The sequence below is a fragment of the Propithecus coquereli genome, unplaced genomic scaffold, assembly GCF_000956105.1.
Source record: "Propithecus coquereli isolate 6110/MARCELLA unplaced genomic scaffold, Pcoq_1.0 Scaffold37, whole genome shotgun sequence".
Taxonomy (NCBI): domain Eukaryota; kingdom Metazoa; phylum Chordata; class Mammalia; order Primates; family Indriidae; genus Propithecus; species Propithecus coquereli.
Genome location: NW_012149396.1, coordinates 7,327,198 through 7,349,862, shown reverse-complemented (window position 1 = coordinate 7,349,862; position 22,665 = coordinate 7,327,198). Strand labels below are relative to the sequence as shown.

Genomic DNA, 22,665 nt, shown 5'->3' with positions numbered 1-22,665 from the left:
AAAGATCTGTTCTGTAAAATCTGGATTCAGTCAAAAGGCCACACTTAAGGACCCGGAAGTCCACATGTGGCCTTAAGGCCTCAGGTTCCCCACCCCTGCACCAAACTAAACTCCTTCAAGTCTGTTTAAAACAACTGTTTTCCCCCCTGTAAAACCTGAAGGATGCTGAAGAGAATCTCTATTATCTGCCAGGAATTTCCTTTCAAAAATCCTCCCCCACTTTTATTTGCCGGCGCTGAGTGTCCAGAACAGCTGAGGGTTACTGTACGGCTCCCCATACAGGAGTCTGCCACCATCACCTTTCTTCATGATACCACACACCTGCGGCACTCTACACCTCTCAGCGCCCCTCTGAGCTCTTAAACTGTGCTTTCTGAGGCTACTCGATCAACTGAGATATTCTAAATATTGCAGTATTCAACTTTCATTTGAACTTTTTTTTTAAAGCTCACAGGAGCTTTGTTTGTAGTTGCCAAAACTTGGAAGCCAGCTGTCCGTCAGAAGGTGAATGGTTAAATAGGGTGTGGTTCGTCCAGGCAATGGAAAATGATGCAGCACTAAAAAGAAATGAGCCACCAAGACATGAAAAGAAATGGAGGAAACTTAAATGCATATTGCCAAGTGAAAGAAGCCAACCCGAAAAGGCTCCACATGGCATGATTTCAACTATTTGACTTTCTGGAAAAGGCAAAATTATGGAGACAGTAAAATGAGGCTACCAGGGGTTGAGGGGGGGAGGAAGAGACAAACAGGTAGAATGCAGAGGACTTCTAGGGCAGTGAAATGATTCCGCGTGATACTATAATGGTGGATACATGTCCTTATACATTTGCCCAAACCCACAGGATGTACAACACCAAGAAGGAACCAAATGTAAACTTTGAACTTTGGGTGATGATGATATGTCAGTGTAGGTTCACCAGTTGTAACAAATCCACAACGCAAGTGCAGGATGGTGACAACATGGGCTGCACGTGTGGGAGAAGGGGGTATATGGAAATCCCTGTCTCTTCTGCTCAATTTTTGCTGTGAATGAACCTAAAACTGTTCCAAAAAAAAAAGTCTATTTAAAAAAAAATAAAAGAGACTCCACTGGCCATCCAAATATTGAAGGCTTTGTTGTGGCTGCTGTGTTATATTGTTGTTTTATACAGCCTAAATAATGGAGGCCATTAGAAACAGAACACAAATACACAATGTGAAAATCACTTCAACTGTTTTTACCTATGAGCTCAAAAAATGAAAGAGGGGAGGAAAAAAAAAAATCAACCTAGTCTGGGAGTCTAACCAAACGTATAACAATGAGAATATCACAGAAAAACAAGTACTTGTGGCACAGAAATCACATATTTGCAGCTGCTAATTTCTGAAAGAGCAATGGTTTCTGTTCATTTTCAGAGCTGCCACATTTTTATTTAGCCACTTCCTAAGAAATCTCTGGGAACAGCTGCTTGGTTAAAAAATAAGACATCGAATTTGGAGCCATTCATTTAAAGTGTTCCCCCACCCCACCCCAGATGCAACTTATTTCGAAAAAAACATGCGTACCAAAATTAGTTAATGCTGAACCAAATTCAATAGTCTTAATAAGAAATCCCACCATGGACTATGAAAACCTTCTCATTTATCTTCGTTATCTAAATTAAGTGAAAAAATATTCTCGGAAAGTGATGGAAAGGGGAATTCTTTGGTCTATTTTGGGAGAAAGCAGCAAGCAGAAAGGGTGGTGCACGTTTCCACGGTGTTGTTTCGTTATCAGATTTCCTATGGGCTAACGTGCAGGGTGGTATGAAGGTTAGAGCAAAATGGGCGTTCATGGCACTGATGGCAAATGGTATGTGAAAAACCTAGTATCAACATTCCCTTACTCAGAGTCAACAGGAGATCTTATAAAACAAAAAACTTAGGAGAACCCATTATTATACATCAGAAAATATATTAGTCAAAGGTGATAAGATGCTTTGCAATGGCTAGGTTGTGTTAATTAAAACTTTAAATAAACAACAGCATAAGTAAAAAGCAGTTTATTATTACATGATCACAGAACACAGCTGATGTATACTTGAGTTTTGTTGTATACAACCTAGATTATTAAAATTACTGCACGTTTTAACGAAATCAAAGCACAAAATAATTACTCTATATGCAACTGATGTCTTCTTGCTATTCCAAAAGGGAATTTATTACTATTGTAAAAGGTAAAATTTGTTGTTTAAATTAAAAACCAGCTACACTTGTATACTAACTACACTGGCACTAGTTTTCCCAGGAACACAGCCATTTCTCATCAGCTTCATAATATAATTTTATTAAGAAACATGATGCAACAATTAATGAAGAGTTTAAGGACACGATTATCCCCCCACCTGAAAAAACAAATCGATGCATGGCACAGGCAGTCGCCAATCGATTTTGCTCTGGTTAAGTACAATTTTTCTTGTACTGTTTGACAAGTTTCTCTGAATCACTCATCTTACCTTCCTGGATGTTACCAGGTGGATATGATAAAACCCAGGAAAATGATTTGAGAGAAAAATAATAGTTTAGATACATCCTAGCCCAAAGGTTAATATATTTTGGGCTCTCAGTAAGCTAAACTCATAAAAGAGAACAAAAAACTACCTGGTTGTCTATTTATGTTGCCTTTAAGATAAATATTTTATAGATCAAAAGATGTTACCTTCTAGACTGAATTCCATTTAACAGGCATTCATTTATTAAGGACATTTACTAAGCATCTAAAGAATATCAACATCAGGGAGTTTACATTCCATATATTATACTTATTTGTACTAAAAAGAAACATACAGTGAACTCATTCACTCAAGATTTAATGAGAATTTAATCACATGTAAAGCATTATACTACTAGACCATAAGGGGATGAAAAAACAAAACAATCCCTGGCCTCACAGGAGCTTACACAAAAGGATGTACAAGGGGCCATACATAGAACTATCTACAAATGCAAGACAGAGTGTAATATCAGCCACGACCAAGGCAAAAATAAAATACTATGGCAGAGTAGAGGAGTGAGAGCATAACCCAAGCAGGGGCAGCCCAGGGCGAGGCTGAGAAATGAGGCAGCAGCGTAAGAAGGCGGTGGGAAGGGGGACCTCTCCCAGGCAGAGCCAGCAGAGAGTTCTGCCCAGTGGTCCCGGGGCATCTGGGCTCCACTGGGAGGGAGACAGAAAGCCACAGAGGCATCAGCGAGAACAGACAATAAGGTTCAAGAAAATCACTCAGGGTCAGTTCATCCGAGAAGTCCTGGCAGCCACTTGGAACTGAGAAGGAACATATGGCTTAATTTTCTGTGTGCTTTTACAGTCAAAGTCCCTCTTGTTTGTAACCTTGGAAAGTACCCAACAGCTGTGGGCTCAAGTTCTCACTCTGTCCTTCAGGGATGTAAACTGAGTCTCATGGACCCCCCGAGCTATGTTCTTTCATGTTGACTCTTCCCACTTGAGGGTTACAGGTAATTAATGGCCAGACAGAAACAAGGTCTTGCTATGTCACCCAGGCTGGTCTTGAACTCCTGGGCTCAAGTGATCCTCTCACCTTGTCCGCCCAAGCAGCTGGGACTACAGGAAGAGCAAGTACACCGCCACACTCAGCCAATTTCTAGCTTCTTAAATTGGCTATCTCCAAAAGATAACTCGGGTTGCTTCTTTCGAAATAAGCCTAAGTGTTTGGGATGGGTGTGGCTGTAAGAAGAGGAGGGAAGGGGAAAATTAAACACATTTTATCCTGGCCAGGACCAGTTGCTGGCAGATGTTCACTGTATCCATAAAAATTAGGGCTCTTTCCTAAGCAAAGATTGTACCAGAGGCAACAATGCATTCACGTGAGCCAGCACGTGGGTGCAAGAATTAGTTATTCTCAGGGCTCAGAAAATAGCCAACTGACATGGAATTAGACAAATTGTACTAGTCCCATTTAAAACTGAACCTTCAGTGCTAGATTCATTGCACCACACCCTGATTTTAATATTAAAAATACCACTCAATTTTCGGTTCTCTCCCCTCTCTAGGCACAGAGAAGACCATACTTTCCAGCCGCCCTGCGGTCAGGCAAAGCCACATTACCCGTTTGGGCGGAGGCACTCAGAGGAGAGGGGAGTGGAGGCTACAAAAAGCTCCTGGGCAAACTTCTGGAGGCCTGGGTCTCTGCGCCTGCGTGGACCCTAACGCCTGCTGACCTACACTGGTATGTAGCGCAAGTGAGAAGTAGATCTTCGGTGTGGTAATCTACTGTAAGACTTCAGGGACTCCTAATACACCTGACAGCTTTTTCAACGACCATCACCAGTGGGTTTCTCAGTGGACAGCTGCAGGAAAAACAGGGGGCCAACTCTGTGAGCAGAGGACGGGTCTCCACGCGACAGAAAGTTGTATGTCTGCATAAACAGTTTCCTTTCACGAAAGAGAAACTGACTAAAATTTCGGCCCACCTTCCAGCCATAATAATCCTTTGCTTCAAAGTCACACAGGCATAATACATTTTCTCACTAAATGGTAGGAGACATTGCAGGGATTCTTTTCTCACACGTCATTTCTAATAATACCACTTCACATAAACACTATTTTCATATGCAACAAGATAAGGGATCACCTATCTATTTTTAGATGCTCCACCAGTTCTGGGCCTGGCTGCTGTTGTTTATATACGTCTGGAGTAATCTGCAGGCCTTCATGCCGGTCATTGTTTCACATTTGCCAAGAGAGGGATGTCGTCAGCAATAGCATCACGCAGATGACAGAAAGCGTAATCCATTTCATCTTGCATTTATGAAGTCCGGTCAAACAATGGGTTGGGATCTATTTTGGATTGTCCAGGTCAAACAATGAACGTAGATCTATTTTTACAACAAATATTTTGGGCTAGTAAGATTAGCGAAAGAAATCTGGTCGTTGTACTTCCCTGTTGAACTTCCTGTTTACTAAACCATAGGATAAATGACTGGGGCATTAGTCATTTCTTTGTCTCTTTCTTTGTTCCTTCATCCAACAAATACTTATTTAGTGCCTGCTTTGTGCCAAGAATGTAACAGACTCTGAACATCAAAAGCCTAATGCCCATCTAGGAATTATAATAATGGCATACATTTGTAATAAAATACCTGTCCGATCATTGAATAGTTGGTGGTCATGGATATTTTTGTTTTAATCATGCAAACAGATGGATATTAAACATGCCACTTTTGTTATCTGGGAACTTGATGGGTAAGAAATGAAGTTCCTGAAAGTCAATTCAATTAATTTGTATTCATGGTATATAATGCTGGGGGTAAGACTCCAATTCATGAGTGTAATAAAGTTAGTTTAAGGCAGAATTTGAAACTTGGAAACAGCCGCATAGATATTAACACTCGGCACATATAGATTTCCAGGGATTTTATAACTCTGGTAACCCTAAAATATGTAGACTCCACAGAAGACATTCTCCTGCCTTGGGCACTAAAGACACTCAATAAATACTCGGTGGTGATGAGGTGTCAAGTGGAGGCTTCCTTCTCCTAATTACTAAAAGCTGCTCCTGGTTCAGTTGCTCTCAGCATCAGCAGCTACTGTAGCTGCAGGAATGGGCCTCTCGGCCTGTGTAGCTGACTCATCTTACACCTAGGGAAGCATGCTCTTTGCAGGCTGTGTGCAAGACACACTTCTGTTTATAACCTTATTTCGAAAGCACTTTCAAAAGCAGATTCTAGTAATGAACATATTAAGAAGTCAATAAACAGAATGCTTTGGCTCATTGCTTCTCAGCCGTTTTTTCCCCCATCACGTCCAGGCGATATACCCCAAGGAAACGACCCAGCAGCACCCAGGGTTATCTGCAATTCCTGAGGCAAACAGCTGCTTGCTCCCTCCCACTCAGCCCTGCAGCCCCTGCACTCAACAAGCCCTTGGAGATGCAACTGAGAGTTAGGTCATCAGAGCAAAACCTTGAATCTAAGCTAATTTATACACAGAGGATAAACATTTGTTAACATTAGCAGTTAGTTACCAGATTTACTTGTGAATATATTCACAAGTGATCTAGCACTCTCATCACTGCACCATCCTAGATCACGGACTCATTCATTCTCACAAATGATACAGTTAAATGAATACCCAGAGTAATGTAGTGGTACTGCAGCAGAAATGTCTAAATTCTCTAAATAAATTATCAATCACTTAAACCTTACACCTGTATTTAAACTCATCTCTTTCTCTTTGTATGTTTACATTTATGCCTCCGGGTGTGAGGTGCAAGAAAGTAAGTTAAATCTACACTGAGAACATGGTATAACTGTAATACCTTGTTTATCTCATACTTTATTTTCTAATTAGAGAGAATACAAACCATTAGTTATCTGAACCTCTTAGCTTTTTGGAAGCAAGTTTGTGATATTTATCCATACCACAGAGAACGTTACATAGTGAATGTTCAAGATTCAAAACACATTTTGACTAGCACCTCAATATTAAACAAACAATACCCGCCCCCCAAAACCTCAATGGCACTGTTACTTGGTCAGCATCTATCACAGGGTTTTGGAAATGAAGTCGATAATCAAAATGTCTCTCTCTTTCATTTTGCAAATAGGAAACCAAAACTCTTAGTGGGCAACACATTAAGCTATAAAATCACTCACTTTTTTTCCCCATACAGAACAAAAGTCTGTCATAAAACTACTACCAAATCGTGTCAGAGTCTACCTCACATCTTGTTTAAAAATCTTACATAAACTGTCTGGTATTTATTTCCACAGTTTATTCCTTTTACGATTTTATTTTACAACAACAAATTTTATAATAGGTCTTCTTAAACTAGGCGATGACTCAGTTATTCATTTTTCTCTTTGATGCATACACAAAAACATACCACAATTAAAAATAAGGAAAAAAAAATAGAATCTGGCTGTTCAGCACATGTTTTCTGTCTCTTCATGGTTTGATGGATATATCTGGCACTCTCTTATTTATGATACTTTGAAATAAGAAGTAACATGAACCTTCTCCACAGCCTACTATTAAATTTTTCTGAAAGTTAGTAGAGGAATGGTAAGATTTCAGTGAGAACTGCCGGGTGGGCAAATTAGTCAGGCCTGAATTAGCAAAGTTCTATTACAATTTGGCTTTAAAGCTTATTTCCTTGTATTATCCAAGATTGTGCTCAACTGTATGTGAATCTGGAGTATGAACTACGCACATGATGATCCTCATTGTTTTTTTTCTTATCTGTTTAACAGTTCTAAGAGAATCTGTCCCACCCTCTGCTAGAAAAAGCAAATGAGCTCTGCTCTTTGCTGGATCACTGTTCTTCCAAGCAAAACACCCAGGCATGTGCAATTTACAAAAGGTCATTGACCTGAATTAAAACCCCAACACAATGATTCAATTGTTTATCAAGTTTTATGTTTTCTTTTTGACAAAACATATGATGCATAAGGAAGTAAATGGAAGTATGTACCATGAAACCTCTGTAAGACCATGTATTAAAGATTTTTAGATATCTGAGGACATGAAGGCAGTATGAACAAGGGTTTAGATTCTGCTATATAGTCAGAACTTAATTACTTTGTCTAATACCATGTTGTTCAGAAATGTCTTATGGGATAGTCGTGAACTCATGATCATGAAGGCCCATGTCACCTTGCAGCCTGCTGGTCTTCTCTAGGGTACCCACCACAATTCCACTCTGTGGTCTCCACAAGCAGGAAGCTGGTACTAGAAGAGAAACAGCATATTCCTCTTTGTTCTTGTGGATTCATTTTATAGAAACCTATGTCAGCTTCATATTTTAAACACAATTACTGAACAACACTTTGTCCTCTATTTGTCTGTAAGTCAAGCATGCAGTTGTCTGAATTCCTTGGCAGTGGGCAAACAGAAATGAATGAGACTGGAATTTCATGCTGGGTTGAGAGCTGCCTTTTTGATCACACGGACCTTTATTAAGCTCCTTAGCATTTGTACAGGATAAAGTTAAATGAGGACAAAGTTAAACCTGAACAATGTCAAACTCTAAGAGTCCAGCAAAAAAGTTAAAGAAAGATGTGTTTTAAAATAGCTCTCCTAGCTTCTCAAATATTATCAGCACAGTAAGCACACTAAATCCCTTCTGTGTAAATGTTAGCCTGCAGTCGTTCATTCTGGGCAAATAAAAAAGTTATGTAATTATGGTCAAAGAACAATCACATGTTCCCATACATCCTTGGCCTTCTGGGAAAATCTCTACTGGCGACCATAGATGACCCTCAAATCATGAGAATTTCCAAATGCAGATTATGTGCAAGAAGATCACCTCCAGGGTCAGGATGAGGTCATCTTCATCACTGCAATTCCAACATCCAGCATAGGGTTTAGTGGTGTTTAAGATTCAATTGCTTATCCAAGCTCTGATCAGCCCTCAATTTGACATTCCAAGCTGCTGGGATTATCACTACCTTTATGAAACCCTAAGTCTATTGCGACTTACTCTTATACATAATAAAACAGTTTGTTTTCTGGTAAGGGCCATTTTATCAACATGACAAAGAGTGAAGACTAGATAAGTATAACTTGTTTTCATAGGATGCCTTCATATGTAAAACATCCAATGACCGAAGTTTACGTCTAAATGAAAAGCAAACAAACAAGTTACTAGATTTGAAAAGAACATGGTATTTTTCTATAAAGTACTTAAAAATACTTTATATGACTCATCTTTCAGAAAAGGGCAGTAAATTTTTATAGATGTCAAATTAACATCTTTTGGCACCTTTACTGGTATGATAACTTTGCTGAAACTCTGAAGACTGGGGTGGCATCAGTTTTTAATCTATGGAATGCAGCACTGTACTTCCACAGGTAAATATTCAGTAAATGCTTGTAGTGCTCATTTTATACGTACATTAGCATAATTCAGAGTTGGCTATATTTTGGTGTTAATAACATTTATATTCTTTACCATCCTAGACTTAAATATATCCATGTGTCTGTCTATAAATGACATTGTTTGGGTTAGAATGTGTATAAATAGTTAAAAACTTGATGTATGAGAATTGTGTATAGCTACTTAGAAAAGAAGTTAAATTCTTTTCCTAGGAGAGCACACCACACCTTAATGGAGAATGTTCTATTTATTGTGCAAGCAAGATAACAGCTTATCGAATACATTTTTGAATAAGATTTGTAAAGAGTTGGAAAACAAGGAAAACAACTGACTATATAGTTCATCTAGTATTTACTTTTAATTTTTTCAGTATTCTGCTTCCATAAAATAGTTTGATTAAAAGTGTTTGAGTCTTAGAAAGAACCAGCATTTGGAAAAGAACAGATTTCAATATCTGTTCTAAGAGTGAGCATTTCTCCAAGAAAAAGTTAGAAACATCCAGTATGAGTGAATGAGAACTGACCCTTCATCCTACAGATTTTTTAGATAATCTCTATTTTCCATTTCTTTCTGTCTGAACTGAGTAATACCGGAGCCTGATCTCAGGGAAAGGCCTGATTGTGGGCATGGGAAATAACCCAAAGGAAGAAAAATCTAGAAGATAAAGGATGTAAATTTTGGATGGTGGATTTTTATCTATTTCCCAAATACACCTAAAAGACAACTTAGAATAGCGAACACCACTAGCTGAGGAGCTCAAGCCCTGACCTTCCTGAAAACAAATCAAAACAACAGGAACGACTTACATTAATTCCTATAACATGGCAAAGCTTAGACATTCACAAAAATTTTGAAATACAAAAGGCCATTTTCCCTGGAGTTGACAAATAAGAGTAAGGGTTGGGCTTTTCTGTTAAGTACTGTAGGGCATACTGAATACATCCATTCCGTCAACATTTATTTATTGTCTCTCACCTTCAATACATAATACTAGGTGGCACGTGACCTAATTCTGAACAAATGAGTGAAAATAATACAAAGAAAAAGCAAGAAAGAACACACATAGAACCCAGAAAATGACTAGGTATCTTCACAAATACCCTTTCTATATACAGTTATTTTTTTTCAAAATGTGTGATGAAATATGAAAAGAGAAACGTATTTTTAGCCAGAAGAGAGAAACCTGGGAGTTCACCAAAATGACTCTGCCATGTCTTAAAACAATGATGTGATCATAGCAAGATTAAGGAGATTTAAAGAGCCAGATCTCACCAGATCTTAAGGAAAACTTTCACAGACTGAAAGGGAAAATGATGATTAATCAGTACAAATCCCAAAATCCAAATTATAGCTGTCAGGATAACTATACGGAAATCACTGGTTGTTTACTATACTATTTATTGGGTTTTTATACTTTTTTTTCCTGTATTTAAGTAAGCAAGAGAGTTGAGACTAGATTTGAGAGCAATAGTCACTCTCATTAAGGCAAAATATTTATAAGATATACCTTTATGTATTGTTTTTTCAGCACAGCTCACATGTTGTTTTTCGACACAAGAGTAGACACCCTTAGTTCCGATAGAATTCTAAATAGAATTCTAAAAACTAAGACATACTTATCTTTCCAAACAGCGTGTATGTTAATGTTTCTTGAGCTCAGGGGCCACTTCTCCAACTTAAATTCCCCAACACAGACACCAGCAGAGCTAGACACATGGAAACAAGGATGTTTAAAATACTTATTTAATTTAACCTAGCGGTAAATTGCTAATGACTTCTTCTACATGAAATACACCATGTGTCACTCACAGCTAGAATCCACTGTGTCCAAAAGAGTCAGTCTTTCCAGTGGCTTAAGTTTCGTATTTTGCTTTCCTTGCCACGTTGCTAAACAAAATAAAAGTAAAATGAGGATTTTTATAGGAAGAAAAACTTCAGGAACAAAGTCACATTTCCTTGAATAAGCACCTAGAGGAGACGACGACCCCCTCAGCTCTAACACTGATGCCACGGTCGTGATCACAGCGGTAAAATGGTTCACCTGCACGTGCACAGTGCTACTTAGTAGCACACCTTAGAAAGTGGGAGCTGGCTCTACTGGTTGGTGATATCATGGGAACAAACCAAGAAAAAACAGAAATGCAAGGATACACCCAAGTGGTTACCTACTTAAACAACAGAAAAAAATTCCCCTAAGAATCCTCTAGAGATAGGAAAAACAGAAGCGCAGCCTTGATGTACTCAGAGGAGGCGAAGCCAGGGGCGATAACCCAAGTTCCCTCTAAGCAAAGAAGATGATTTTGCAGGGTCAGTAATCAACACATGGGAGGACTCTTTAAATATTGAATTCCAAACTACAATATCCTAAGGAAATGCTGCAACAATTTAAGAAGAGCAAATTCTTTATTTCTCGAAGCAAACAGATTTCAGAATCTCTGATCTAAGTTTTGTTTTTTACTTTCCCTGACCCTGAGCAACCGCGTTACAATTCCCTGATTAAGTCAGTGGTAGACTGAGAAAGGCCTCATCGGTCCTTAGGCTGAGTTTTTGTGTTGCAAACTACTTAGTCACAGACCAATTTGTAAAACAATTTTCATTTTAGCTATCAAGAGAAACAATAAAAGATGATCCAAAATTACAAAGAAATGGCTCACTGATTCTTTCAGCTATCATTTTGCCACTTCGAACCTCAAACTGAACCTCGAAGTCACTTGCGCAGCATTGCAACTGAGAGAGATTTTGCAATTAAGTTTCATATGCAGGATAATTATATGTTTGCCTACAATCGTCTTTTCCAGAGTTCAATTTCTGTTATTACCAACTCTTTAGCAAAAGATGAACCAATTTTTAGCATCTATTTCACCTCTGGATCAGAAAAATTTTTCAAAAAGGTATTCTTGCTATATATTCCCTCCTACGTGGTTATAAAGAAAGTCTAAAGTACTTGGTCAATTTGGACAAGGATCTCAACAGCAGTTTGGGCAGGACAGGACTTTAGGATAGCTCACATATCTATCCATAAGAAATACAGAATATACTAACTTTAACAAAAACATTTACTACGATGATTATGCAAACATAACCAGATATTAGTTACCTTTGTCTTTTAAAAAGACCCAGTTAAAATACGTAAATAAATATAAATCCTTACTAAAAAAGGCCAAGACAGCATTAGAACATGAGTGGACTTGAATAAAAATTCTACAACTTTGAAATTTTAAATTTTACCGCACATCAAAACTAGGGATTAAAGGATATCAAGAATACATTAGATTCATATGGATTGTGCTTGCTTCAAAACACACCTGTATTCAACATCTCATCAGTGAGTTAGCTTCTCGGGGACTTGCAGGATGGGTCCACTTACTAGGAACATAAACCACTTCACTACTCACTAGTTCTTGACCTCAAGCACTAGATCCATGTGATGTGCAGACACACACATTTTAGGCCTTACTAGCAGTAGTAGGGGAAGCATCTCGTTTGGGGAAAAAGCATATAGTCTGGACCATCTAGCATCTCCTTCTCTAGCAGTGATCAATTAAGAAACCCTTTGCTTGAAGCATCTACTCAGAATTTTAAGACACACGTGTTGGATGTACAGGAAGAGAACAAGTCCCAAGAATGCCCCAGGAGAACCACACACGGGACAGAAGCTGGCCCGGGGCATCACTACCTAGACCCAACCAGCAGCGGGGCCAACCGCCTACTTCCCACACAACCTTGTAGGATCAAGGACACAACTCCCAACAATATCCATGGCACCATTCTGTATGGCTATAGCATCAAAATAGGATTACATTCCAACAAGATATTCAGGCATACGGTTTAACAAAATGCTTTAGTGTGTAAACTTCGATTATCTAAAAAGCTTTTCAAAGAAACAAAGTTAAGTATTTGATAAACCACCTTTACTGAAAAGACCAAGATGATATACAATCAGATTGTCTGTAAGGCTGGGCATTGCCACATGCAACAAAACACTAACAGAAGCTACCAGCTTTCTACCCCTACAATTCTCCCTCCCACCACTGACAAAAGCAACTCCTAGTCCTAAAGCTTTTTATTCCACAAAAACACCTATTTTGATAACTACCGGCAACACCACAATAAAAATGGATTATTCATTTTGCTAGCACAGTCCCTCACTCCTCTACTTGCTAATACTGAATTTCCACTAACACATTTTACTCTTCACTTCTAGAGCTGTGACATGAGAAAAACTTGCTAAAAGCTACTTCTAGGAAAAGAAAAAAATTAATTGCAGTGCAATCGGCATTAGACATCACCCTGGTCAGGATTCACCCAACTTTCCCAAGGGGTCTCTTGCTTCGATTTTCCCCGTGGATCTGCTTGCCAGGCCCAGGGCAAATGATAAAAAGTGTTTTGATTAGCATATTAGTTTGCTCAGACTCCCTTAACAAAAGTACCACAAACTGAGTAGCTTTAACCACAGAAATTGACTATGTCACAGTTCCGAAGCCTACAAGTCCAAGATCAAGTTGCTGGCAAGGGCTGGTTCCTTTTGAGGAAAGTATTCCAAGCCTTTCCTAGCTTCTGCTGTTCTGCTGGCACTCTGGTGTTCCTTGACTTGTAGAAGCATCACTCTAATCTCTGCCTTCACCTTCACATGACATTCTTCCTATATGCATGTCTGAGTCCAAATTTTCCTTTTTACAAAGATACCAGTTATACTGGATTAGGATCCACCTTAATGACCTCGTCTTAACTTGACCACATCTGCAAGGCTCTGCAAAGACCCTATATCCAAATAAGGTCACATTCTGAGGTACTTGTAGTTAGGACTTCATATCTTTTTGGGGGAACACAATCTGTAGCAGTGAGTAACAGTGAGTCGGCCAGGTAAGTTACCTTCTCAACAGGGATTTCTCACAAGTCAAGGGTATGGTGTGTAGCCTCCGCAGTTGGCTGGGGGACTTACCCCGTGGTCTTTTGAAGAGGAAGGATTTCTGATGGCCCAGAGCCTTGTGATCATTAAGGTGGATAATGGGGTGGTGTTGCTCATTAGGGCTGTTCTCAAATATTCCATATCTCCTCCTCTGGGCAATGGTAAAAATGTACTTCACCAATCTGAAGTGGTATGGCCACGTGACTGGCTTTGGCGAATGCAATGGGGTGGCAGTGATGTGTGTCACTCCCAGATAGAACCTGTAGAGCAGTGTGCAACTCCCCTACAGCAGTGATGGTGGAAGTCCGCTGGGATAAGCCCCCATCATCCTGAGGACTGTCCGTGACCACAGTCAGCACAGCTCTCCTGCTGACACATGCTGTGCATGTACCAAGAACAGGGGGGAAAAAAAAAACAAAAAATCTTTGTGGCCTAATCCATTAACATGTGGTTTTTCTGTTATGCAGCACAACCCAGCCGACCCTCGACTGATACAGACGGAATTTCCCACTTTGAATTTGTGTTCTCTATATTTCCTTGGGTTTCTCTTTTTTTATATATTATGAGGGAAGAGAAGTTCATTTCATGAGCTCATATAAAGTACCAGAACTACATGCAGAATGTTATGCCAATCTATGTTATACTCTGCCCACTGAGAGCACTAAAACTCGACTGGGGTATCAAAATTCTTGTAACGAGAGAGCTCTGTAGGTCAAGCCCGAGTATGGTCAGGTCATTGAGAGAAGCTATACGAAGCAAAATTCATTTTTCATTTATTCATCCATTTAATGGCTGCACATTTTAAATTTTAGATCAGCTAGATTGATCCAAAATGTACTTTCTTTTTATTTAGTTTCAATCGCTGATTTTGCAAGTTTTTTTTTTTTTTTGCAATTATTACATTCATTTAACTTTCTTAGTGTATAAATTTCAGTGGTGTCGTAAAATCAGATAGATAAGTGTGATGTATAAGAGCAGGGGAAGTAGTTCAATCCTCCTTTCTAGAAAGAGCTCCTTCCTGTCTCTCCTCTGAGGTGGAAGAACTAGATTTACCAGCTAAGGACAGCATTTTAACCAGTTAGATTACAAAATGCTCCCGGGTTACCAGAAATGAAACAAACAAATTAAAATAAGCAAGCACAAACTAGGCACTTAGATATTTTGTTGGAATTGTATAATTGGGACCTCTACTAACCTTTTAACTACTAAACGTTTAACAGTTTCAAAACTGTTCCGACAGAACAGTTGTAATGCACTAAGGAATAAAAAGTTGTTTTTTTTCCCCCTCTGAAACAACTTACCTAACGTTAGTGGAAGTTGTCACTGACTTGTTTATGATACCTTGCTTTTCTTAATATTGTTTGGTGGGCATGGAGAGTTAGGAGGAGGAATAATTATCTAACGATTAAAAGAGATTTTATAATCTAAAGAAGGCCCCCATGCAGGAGCACTTTAGAGAAAACATGATGAAAATTGTGCCAAAGAGTGGGCAGAAAGGCACAGAATGAGACACAAAGGCTACTACTCCAGCGGGTTTTAAAATTCTGCGCTGTCCATAATGGTGACTAACATTCTCCCGGCAGTCTCAGCACTTCCACAGGGGTTATCCTTTCCAGATTAAAAAAAAAAAAGAAAACAAAACTGAAAATATAGTAGAGGTGAGGAAGCATCACCTAAGTGGAAAGTACTTAATTATGAAATAGGTCATTTTCTTTGATTGATCTTTTGCCAAATTCCACTGTGTATCTTTTAAATGTCTCTCAAATAGGTAGCGGTGAATGGATTTCTTAGTGATGGACTGTAAGATATAACGGCTTTCTTCTTAGTTTTTCTACAATAAACATATTAACTATGGTTAGACATAGCAAAAAGTAAGGCATTTAAAGTAATTTAAAGAGCATATTTCTCAGATTCAGCCCTCACTAACTCCCCATTACCACACGCCCCCCACCCCAATCTCAGCTGCTGGAGCTTCCCAGTGGAAGCACATGAGTAGCTTCCTGGAAAGGCTCCACGAACCAGCTGCACAACTGACAAGTCTCTACAACTCACCAACCCCAGATACCTGTGCTCACTTGTGCCGTCTCACTCCCAGCCATGTCTGGTCTCCCCAACGGCTCTCCGTTTTTTTTTTTTTTTTTTTGAAATCAAACTGCTCACTCTGGAGCCCAGCTCAAACTTCCTTTCCCTTGGCCCCTGTCCAGAGAGCTTTCCCAGCCAGGCCAGCCCTGGTCCTCCCTTCACTATACCTGGACACAGGTGGATAGTCACGCAGTGCACACACAGGCACGCAGTAAAGGCCAGCTGGAGGCACTGTCTAACTTTAAAAATGATGCCCACAGCACCTACCAGCACATGGTGGCTCATACACTGGATGCTTTGCCGAGCATGCTTCAGGGATGGAAGATGCCAGAGCCCTGGCAAGAACACCCAGCCTGGCTTAAAGCAGAAACCTAAAAGTTCAGAGTGGCTTTCTCTCCACTCAGAGTCTGTATATTTCACAAGCGAGTGAATAATCCTTAGTTGTGAATGTACATTAGACACTGAGACCTAAAATATTTACTATAAGGCCCTTTACAGAAAAAATTCGCTGACTCCTGGTTTAGACCACAAAACAAGTTCTTGTCAAATCAAGCAGTGTCAACTGTCTTGCAGCATGTGCAACAAAGAAGAGATTAATGCAGAAAAGCCCAGCTCTCGAATGATTTGCAAACAGATGTGATTCTCCCCCAGACCCTTGCACCAACAAAAAATCCCAATACCAGTGCCTGGGGAACAACATCTGTTTTGACCTACTCTAGCTGTGACACTTCTTGTCTATGCAACCATGTCCCTAATTTCCAACACAGGCCAATTCACCCGAGATTTTCTCACCTCCAGCCTTCCTGCTGGGAGCATCCTTCTCTGCACGTGTAGATCCTGTGCGTTCTTCAGTACCCTTACACCTTTCTTCTCTACAGCCTCTCGGCATCCTCAATCGTGAGAATCCAAAACTTTATTCGCTTCTGACTTCCTCTTGAATGTCCACTCCGTGATTTAGTTCATTCTGTCGTGCATGTGTCTTTTCTGTACCTGCCTTTCTCCCTAGACCGGAAGCTCTCGGAGGACAGGGCCTATAGCCCCTTGCACTCTCCCACCTTAACTAATGCATTTTTAAAGTAAAAGCAGGCAAATATACCACAGCTGTGTGAACAACTTCATTCCTAAAGTCTCTATCTTCAAAAACTTTTCAACCTCGTTTGAGACTGATATGATACAGAAGACAGATACGCAAATGTCTGCAGGTCCAACAATGGAGGCAGGAATGGGGCAGAGTGGGGCAGCAAAAGGCTTGTCAGTAAGGGTGTGAGGGGAAGGAGGGAGGGTACCCTGCACGGATGGGCCCTGGGGAGTGACAGCAGAGACAGTGCACTGTATCATGAGGTGTTTGCAGGTGCGGGTGGAGGCAAGAGGCTGATAAGGTGAGAAGTGTAGACTTATCCTATGGTAATGAGAACCACTAGGGGGTTTTAGCAGAATACGGGAGGATAAGATTTGCAGTTCAGAAAGTCACACTTTTGGGCTATAATGTGGAAGGTGGATTAGGGGGCTTAGTCTGGAAGTAGTAAAGAGCCTAACCAGGTAGGAAACCCCCACTCTGGATAAGAGCTTGGCCCCAGCAGCAGTGGTGAGACCAGAGGCAGCACAGGCCACCGGATGGATGTGGTGGTCAGACCCACAATCCAGAACAGACTGTATCATATACTGTTAACTATGAAATGCACAGATTTCCGGTGAAAAGAAAGCCACTCTGGATTTCTTAGGCCTATCCAAGGTTTAATTCTATCAAAGAACTAACCAGATTATGGACATGCTTCAACTTTTTTTTTAATTGTAAAAAAGAATCTTTTAAATTTTTCAATAACGGCAAAAGTGAAAATAACTAAGCCAGGGAGAAAATATTTCAGAAGTTGCCAGTTTTTATAAGGCATTCAATATCTCTTGGACTAGAGGTCCCCAATCTCTTGGCACCAGGGACTGGTTTTATGGAAGATAATTTTTTTTTTTTTTTGAGACAGAGTCTCACTGTGTTGCCCAGGCTAGAGTGCCGTGGCATCATTCTTGCTCACAGCAACCTCAAACTCCTGGGCTCAAGCAATCCTCCTGCCTCAGCCTCCCGAGTAGCTGGGACTACAGGCATGCTCCTCCATGCCCGGCTATTTTTTCTATATATTTTTAGTTGTCCAATTAATTTCTTTCTATTTTTAGTAGAGATGGGGTCTCGCTCTTGCTCAGGCTGGTTTCGAACTCCTGAGCTCAAACAATCCGCCCGCCTCGGCCTCCCAGAGAGCTAGGATTACAGGCGTGGGCCACCACGCCCGGCCCATGGAAGATAGTTTTTCCATGGTTGGGTGGAGGGGAGGCAGGCAGGCGATAGGAGGCTAGCCAGCCATGGGGAGCAGCTGTAAATACAGATGAAGCTTCCCTCACTCACCCACCCGCTGAGCACTTCCTGCTGCGTGGCCCAGTACCAGTCCGTGACCTGGGGATTGGGGACCACATTCTTAGACTAAGTTTTCTCAAAGTGGACCATGGACCACCCGTATTAGAATCACCTGGGTGCTTACAAAACACTGATGTTTTCTGACCGCAGTCTAGCCAGTCCAACCAGTTTAGATATTAGAACAATCCAGAAGTAGCTAAAAATAAGCTAGCAGACTATACCCATGGATTCCTAACATTTTCTTTCAAATAGCATATATAGACTCTCAAAATATAAAACACAGACCCAGGCTGTTTTATTGTGATATTTTATATCTTTACATTTATAATCTCTTCATAGGTGTTAAAGGTTAAAAATAATAAATTTTAGGTCAATGTCTGCAGAACCTCAGAAGCAGGCTTGGAAGCGAAGTTTGAAACCCCAGGTTTTAATGACCCCATTTATACCCACCGAGAAGCTAGCCAGCCGGAGAATGAAAGGTAACCAACGAACCTGGCAACCACCCGGTTGGGCTTGGGGTTTTTCACCGTTCCCACCTTGGGTTTTCCCCGTTTGGCCCCCCCCTTGTTCACCACGTTTTTTTTGCCGGGTTCCCGGGTTCTTTTGACCCACCTTGCCCTTTTTTCTTCCCAAATTTTTCCTTCCCTTTTTTTGCTCCCCTGGAACGGAGCTCCCGACCAGCAGGCTAGAGCCTGCCTTCCTCTGCTGCCTCGGGGATTATCCTGGGATCACCGTCCTCTATTTGATTGGTTGCTTATGTTTTGACCAGAGCATATTTTTTTTTCTTTTCTCTTCATGCTTCCTCAGCCCCTCCCCCGCCCCCGGGACCCACAGGATACAAAGCTCCCACGCAAAGTGGCCACAGAGAAGCCATGGCGAACAGGATCCCCGTCGGTGGCCAAGTCTGCTTTCCGCTCTTGAGCAGCCCTTCTCTCTGGGACCTGCCCTGCCGGCTCCCTTCCGACCCGCCTGTGTGTCTGGCAGCCAAAAGTCAAGGGTAGCACAGCCAACACGGGGCCTGGCTCTAAGAAATAAACACTCCCCAGGGAAAAAACTGAGTCTCTGGACACAGAAATGTTTGATCAGCAGCAGGACATGGCCGGCTCCACCGAAATATGCCTTGGCACAACCGTATGAAAGTTCGTAACCATGGACACTCGACACGGTCTCGCAATTACCTACTCAGGGCCCAGCAACATGCACAGTTCAAACTGACCACTTTGTTCGCGACACCATGCTTAAGCTTAAAATCCTCCTTATATAGTCTTGGGGGCCAGGGGACTATTAACTTCCTCTAGGAAGCATTTTATTATTAATAGTAATGAAACTATAATCGAGCACATTTGTAAAACACATCAGCATTTACATAGATCTTAAAGTTATCTCACTGATTCCTTACAGAAACTCTACTGCAAGTATTACCGATTTACAAATAAGGAAGCGGATTCAGAAAAGTGATCAGGCATCACAGAATCTGTCGGTGGCAGAAATGGACCTTAAATCAAGTACTTTATGTAGTTACGACACTCCAGCAGGCTGTTTTAAAAACTGCAAATGAAATCTAAACATAAAGCCAGCATTAATTTTTTATTGCTATTAAGTTGAAAAGAATCTCTAATAAAACATTAGTATTAAAAAGTGTCAAAAGAGGCCAAAGACTTAAACCAACTGGTTTTTCCCGCAGGCACTAAGCCATACAGCATGAAAAAGATGACATGCAAGCTGGGACTCCTACAGAGCTGCCTAGGAAATGCAATCTCAGCGCTGTTCTGCTTAAATGCCCAGAGAGCATTCTAACGCACCGCCAGGGTGGAGAGTCCTTGCTTTTTAAAGTTTTCCTGCCTTGTCCACTCCATCCTTCTCCAAATAAAATACCTCTGACCCAAGTGTCAGTCAGGGACCAGGTGAGGCATGCAGCAGCACCCACTACATGGAGGCGAGTAAGGGAGGAGCAGGTGCAGCTGCCAGACTGTACTTCCCTCCAAGAAGACCCAAGATCAAACTGAGGTCTTCACACACCATCACCCTTAGGATGTATAACCTGGCCTGTGTATCTCTCCAAATTACTCAAGAAGTATGAAATTCTATGCTTGTCAATTTTGGGGGGGAGGGGCGGGGGTCTAAGATGTAGGTGGCTTCAACCACATGACATGGAAAAAATCCATTAAAGTATGCAAGTAGGATTTGTAACAGATACTTGTTATCTGTTACCTGATGCTACCTGAATCAAATTATTACAGAAACTAAATTTAACCCACTTACTGAGCACCTACTATGTAAAAAGCATGTTACCAAGTGCTATGGTGAAAGAGGCCTACAGGACACATAGCTGCCCTGAAATTCATAACATTTGAGAGGCAAGAAAATTACAATCATCATCCTATACTGAACCATTATTTATTACTGGGAAGAAGTCCATCATCATCCACCTATTAAATCAGATTAACAAAGAACTGGATCTTGGTATAGGCCTAGGCTAACTCTTCCCTTTCAGTAACTTCTAAGAATATGGTGAATTTCCTTAAACTACACATCTTTTTCCCTTCAGTTGACTAATTCTATTCTTGATAACAAAACACCCACCCTTGCAACTCACTTGGGCCACTGCAGCTGTTTCTCAGCTGTCTAAGCCAAGTGTAACCATGAACTATTTGGTCTGCCCATCCTGTGCGTGGCTACCCTCCTCCAGCTTCCAGGAAAACAGCCGGCCAGGGACGGCACCATCCCACACTCCACAGAGCTTACCTGCAGCAGCAGGCTCCGTGGAACAGGCAAAGTTTAAATACCCCAGGACTGTAACGACACTGTCTCTTTTGGTTATCTGTCACTAACAAACCACCCCGCAGCTTCGGGGCATAACACAGCAGCCATTCGTTATCTCTCAAGAGTGTGCAGACCTACCGGGCAGGTCAGTGGTCTCTTACTTGACTGTGCTCAGATGGTGATGGGCTGGAACCTCCAAGATGGCTTTTCCCATCTGTCTGGCACTTTGGTGGGGATAGCTAGAAAGCTGGAATTTCCACGTGGCTCATTTCAGCTCCTTTACATGGTAGTGGGATTCCCAAAGCAAGCACTTCCACAAGGCAGAAGAGGAAGCTGCCGCCAGTCCTTTTAAAGGCTAAGCATACAAGGAAGCCCAGCATCACTTCACTACAATCACAGGGCCAGCCCGGACTCAACAGGAGGGGAAACAAACTCTATCTCTGGATGGGGGAGGGAGGGGAAAAAAAAAAATCTGTGGCCATTTTTGCTCTGCCACACTGGTTTCCCATGTTTAACTTCAGAAGGATATGCTGACGTACTCTCTCACTACAGTTTTAACGCCGGACCGTAAAATCCACACCAAAGATCTCACAACCTTTTGGTCTGAAGCACAGCACCTTGTAGCTTAGCACTCACAGAACGGGTAAGCGCATTTGCCTGGTGGTCACAACGCCCTGTCTACAATACCACATTGTCAATAATCACACAACTGGCTGCATAAGACACAAATACTGGTATTCAAAAACTGAACAAACAAATCAAAAGACCAAACTCCTGTGCTAAAGTGAAGACGGATTCTAAAGACATAAAGAAATCTAAGTCCTCACACACGTCCCTGACTGTACTTTGTCTATAAGCTCTCGGCAGAAGCAAAACACATGGCACAGAATATTTGAAGAGAAAACAAAAAGTGGCCTCCTAGCATTTGCGAGAGGAACAATGACAGAGATACTAGATCCCAGACTTTGTTTTCCCTCGGGAAACATGGATGCTGCACGTGGATGCCGACTTTCCTTCCCGGGGCTTCAGAGAAGCCCAGGTCGTTCGAGTTTCACCTCTACCAAGGCGCCTCCGTGTCACTCACGGTCAGATGAGTGGACGCATTCCATGGTGTGAAAGGTCCAGGGGCCCGTGCTTTCCTTTCCTCTTATCTTGGCCCACTGTCCCCCTCACTCACTCGCATGACCCTTTCTGTTTCTCCAACACGTGCAACTCTTCTCCCAGCGCAGGACGCCCACGCCAGCTCCCTCTCATCCGTCAGGCCCCAGCTCACAGCTGCCCCCGAGAGGGAAGCTCCCCCATCACCCTTCTGCAAGTTGGCCTCTCCGATACTTCCTCTGTCCCAGCATTCTGTTTACTTCCTTCGGCATATTTGTGAAAATATGTAGTTATTTTATGCATTAGTATCTCCATCATTCATAAAAACAAACGATAGTAGTCCATAAGCCCACAAAGACAGTGGCCACGTCTGTCTTATTTAATACCTGCATCTCCAGAACTTTGCACAGTACCTGGAATGTAAAAGGAAGTGTCACTTATGTTTATAAAGGTAGCAACAGCAGGCAAATCACCAACCTTTCTGGACTTAATTTATTGTTTTTTGTTGTGGGGGCTGGGGGGAAGAGCTGAGTTAAATAATATTAATTTCCTCCCAG

General features: G+C 41.3%; 1 protein-coding gene across 2 annotated transcripts in view; it reads right to left on the bottom strand.

Annotated features, from left to right (window-relative positions):
• The window catches only part of NEDD4L (neural precursor cell expressed, developmentally down-regulated 4-like, E3 ubiquitin protein ligase), a 323,400-nt gene that overhangs the window by 101,344 nt on the left and 199,391 nt on the right, over nt 1-22,665 (bottom strand). Inside the window, exons 1-2 of one of the 2 annotated variants that reach the window (XM_012651788.1) lie at nt 10,665-10,724; nt 10,472-10,561 (exon numbers count right to left, since the gene is read on the bottom strand). The exons of the other annotated variant lie outside the window; for it this stretch is intronic. The gene's annotated coding sequence lies outside the window, so the exon portion shown is untranslated. Of the gene's footprint in view, nt 1-10,471; nt 10,562-10,664; nt 10,725-22,665 lie in introns of those variants that run through there. 2 annotated transcript variants of the gene reach the window in all.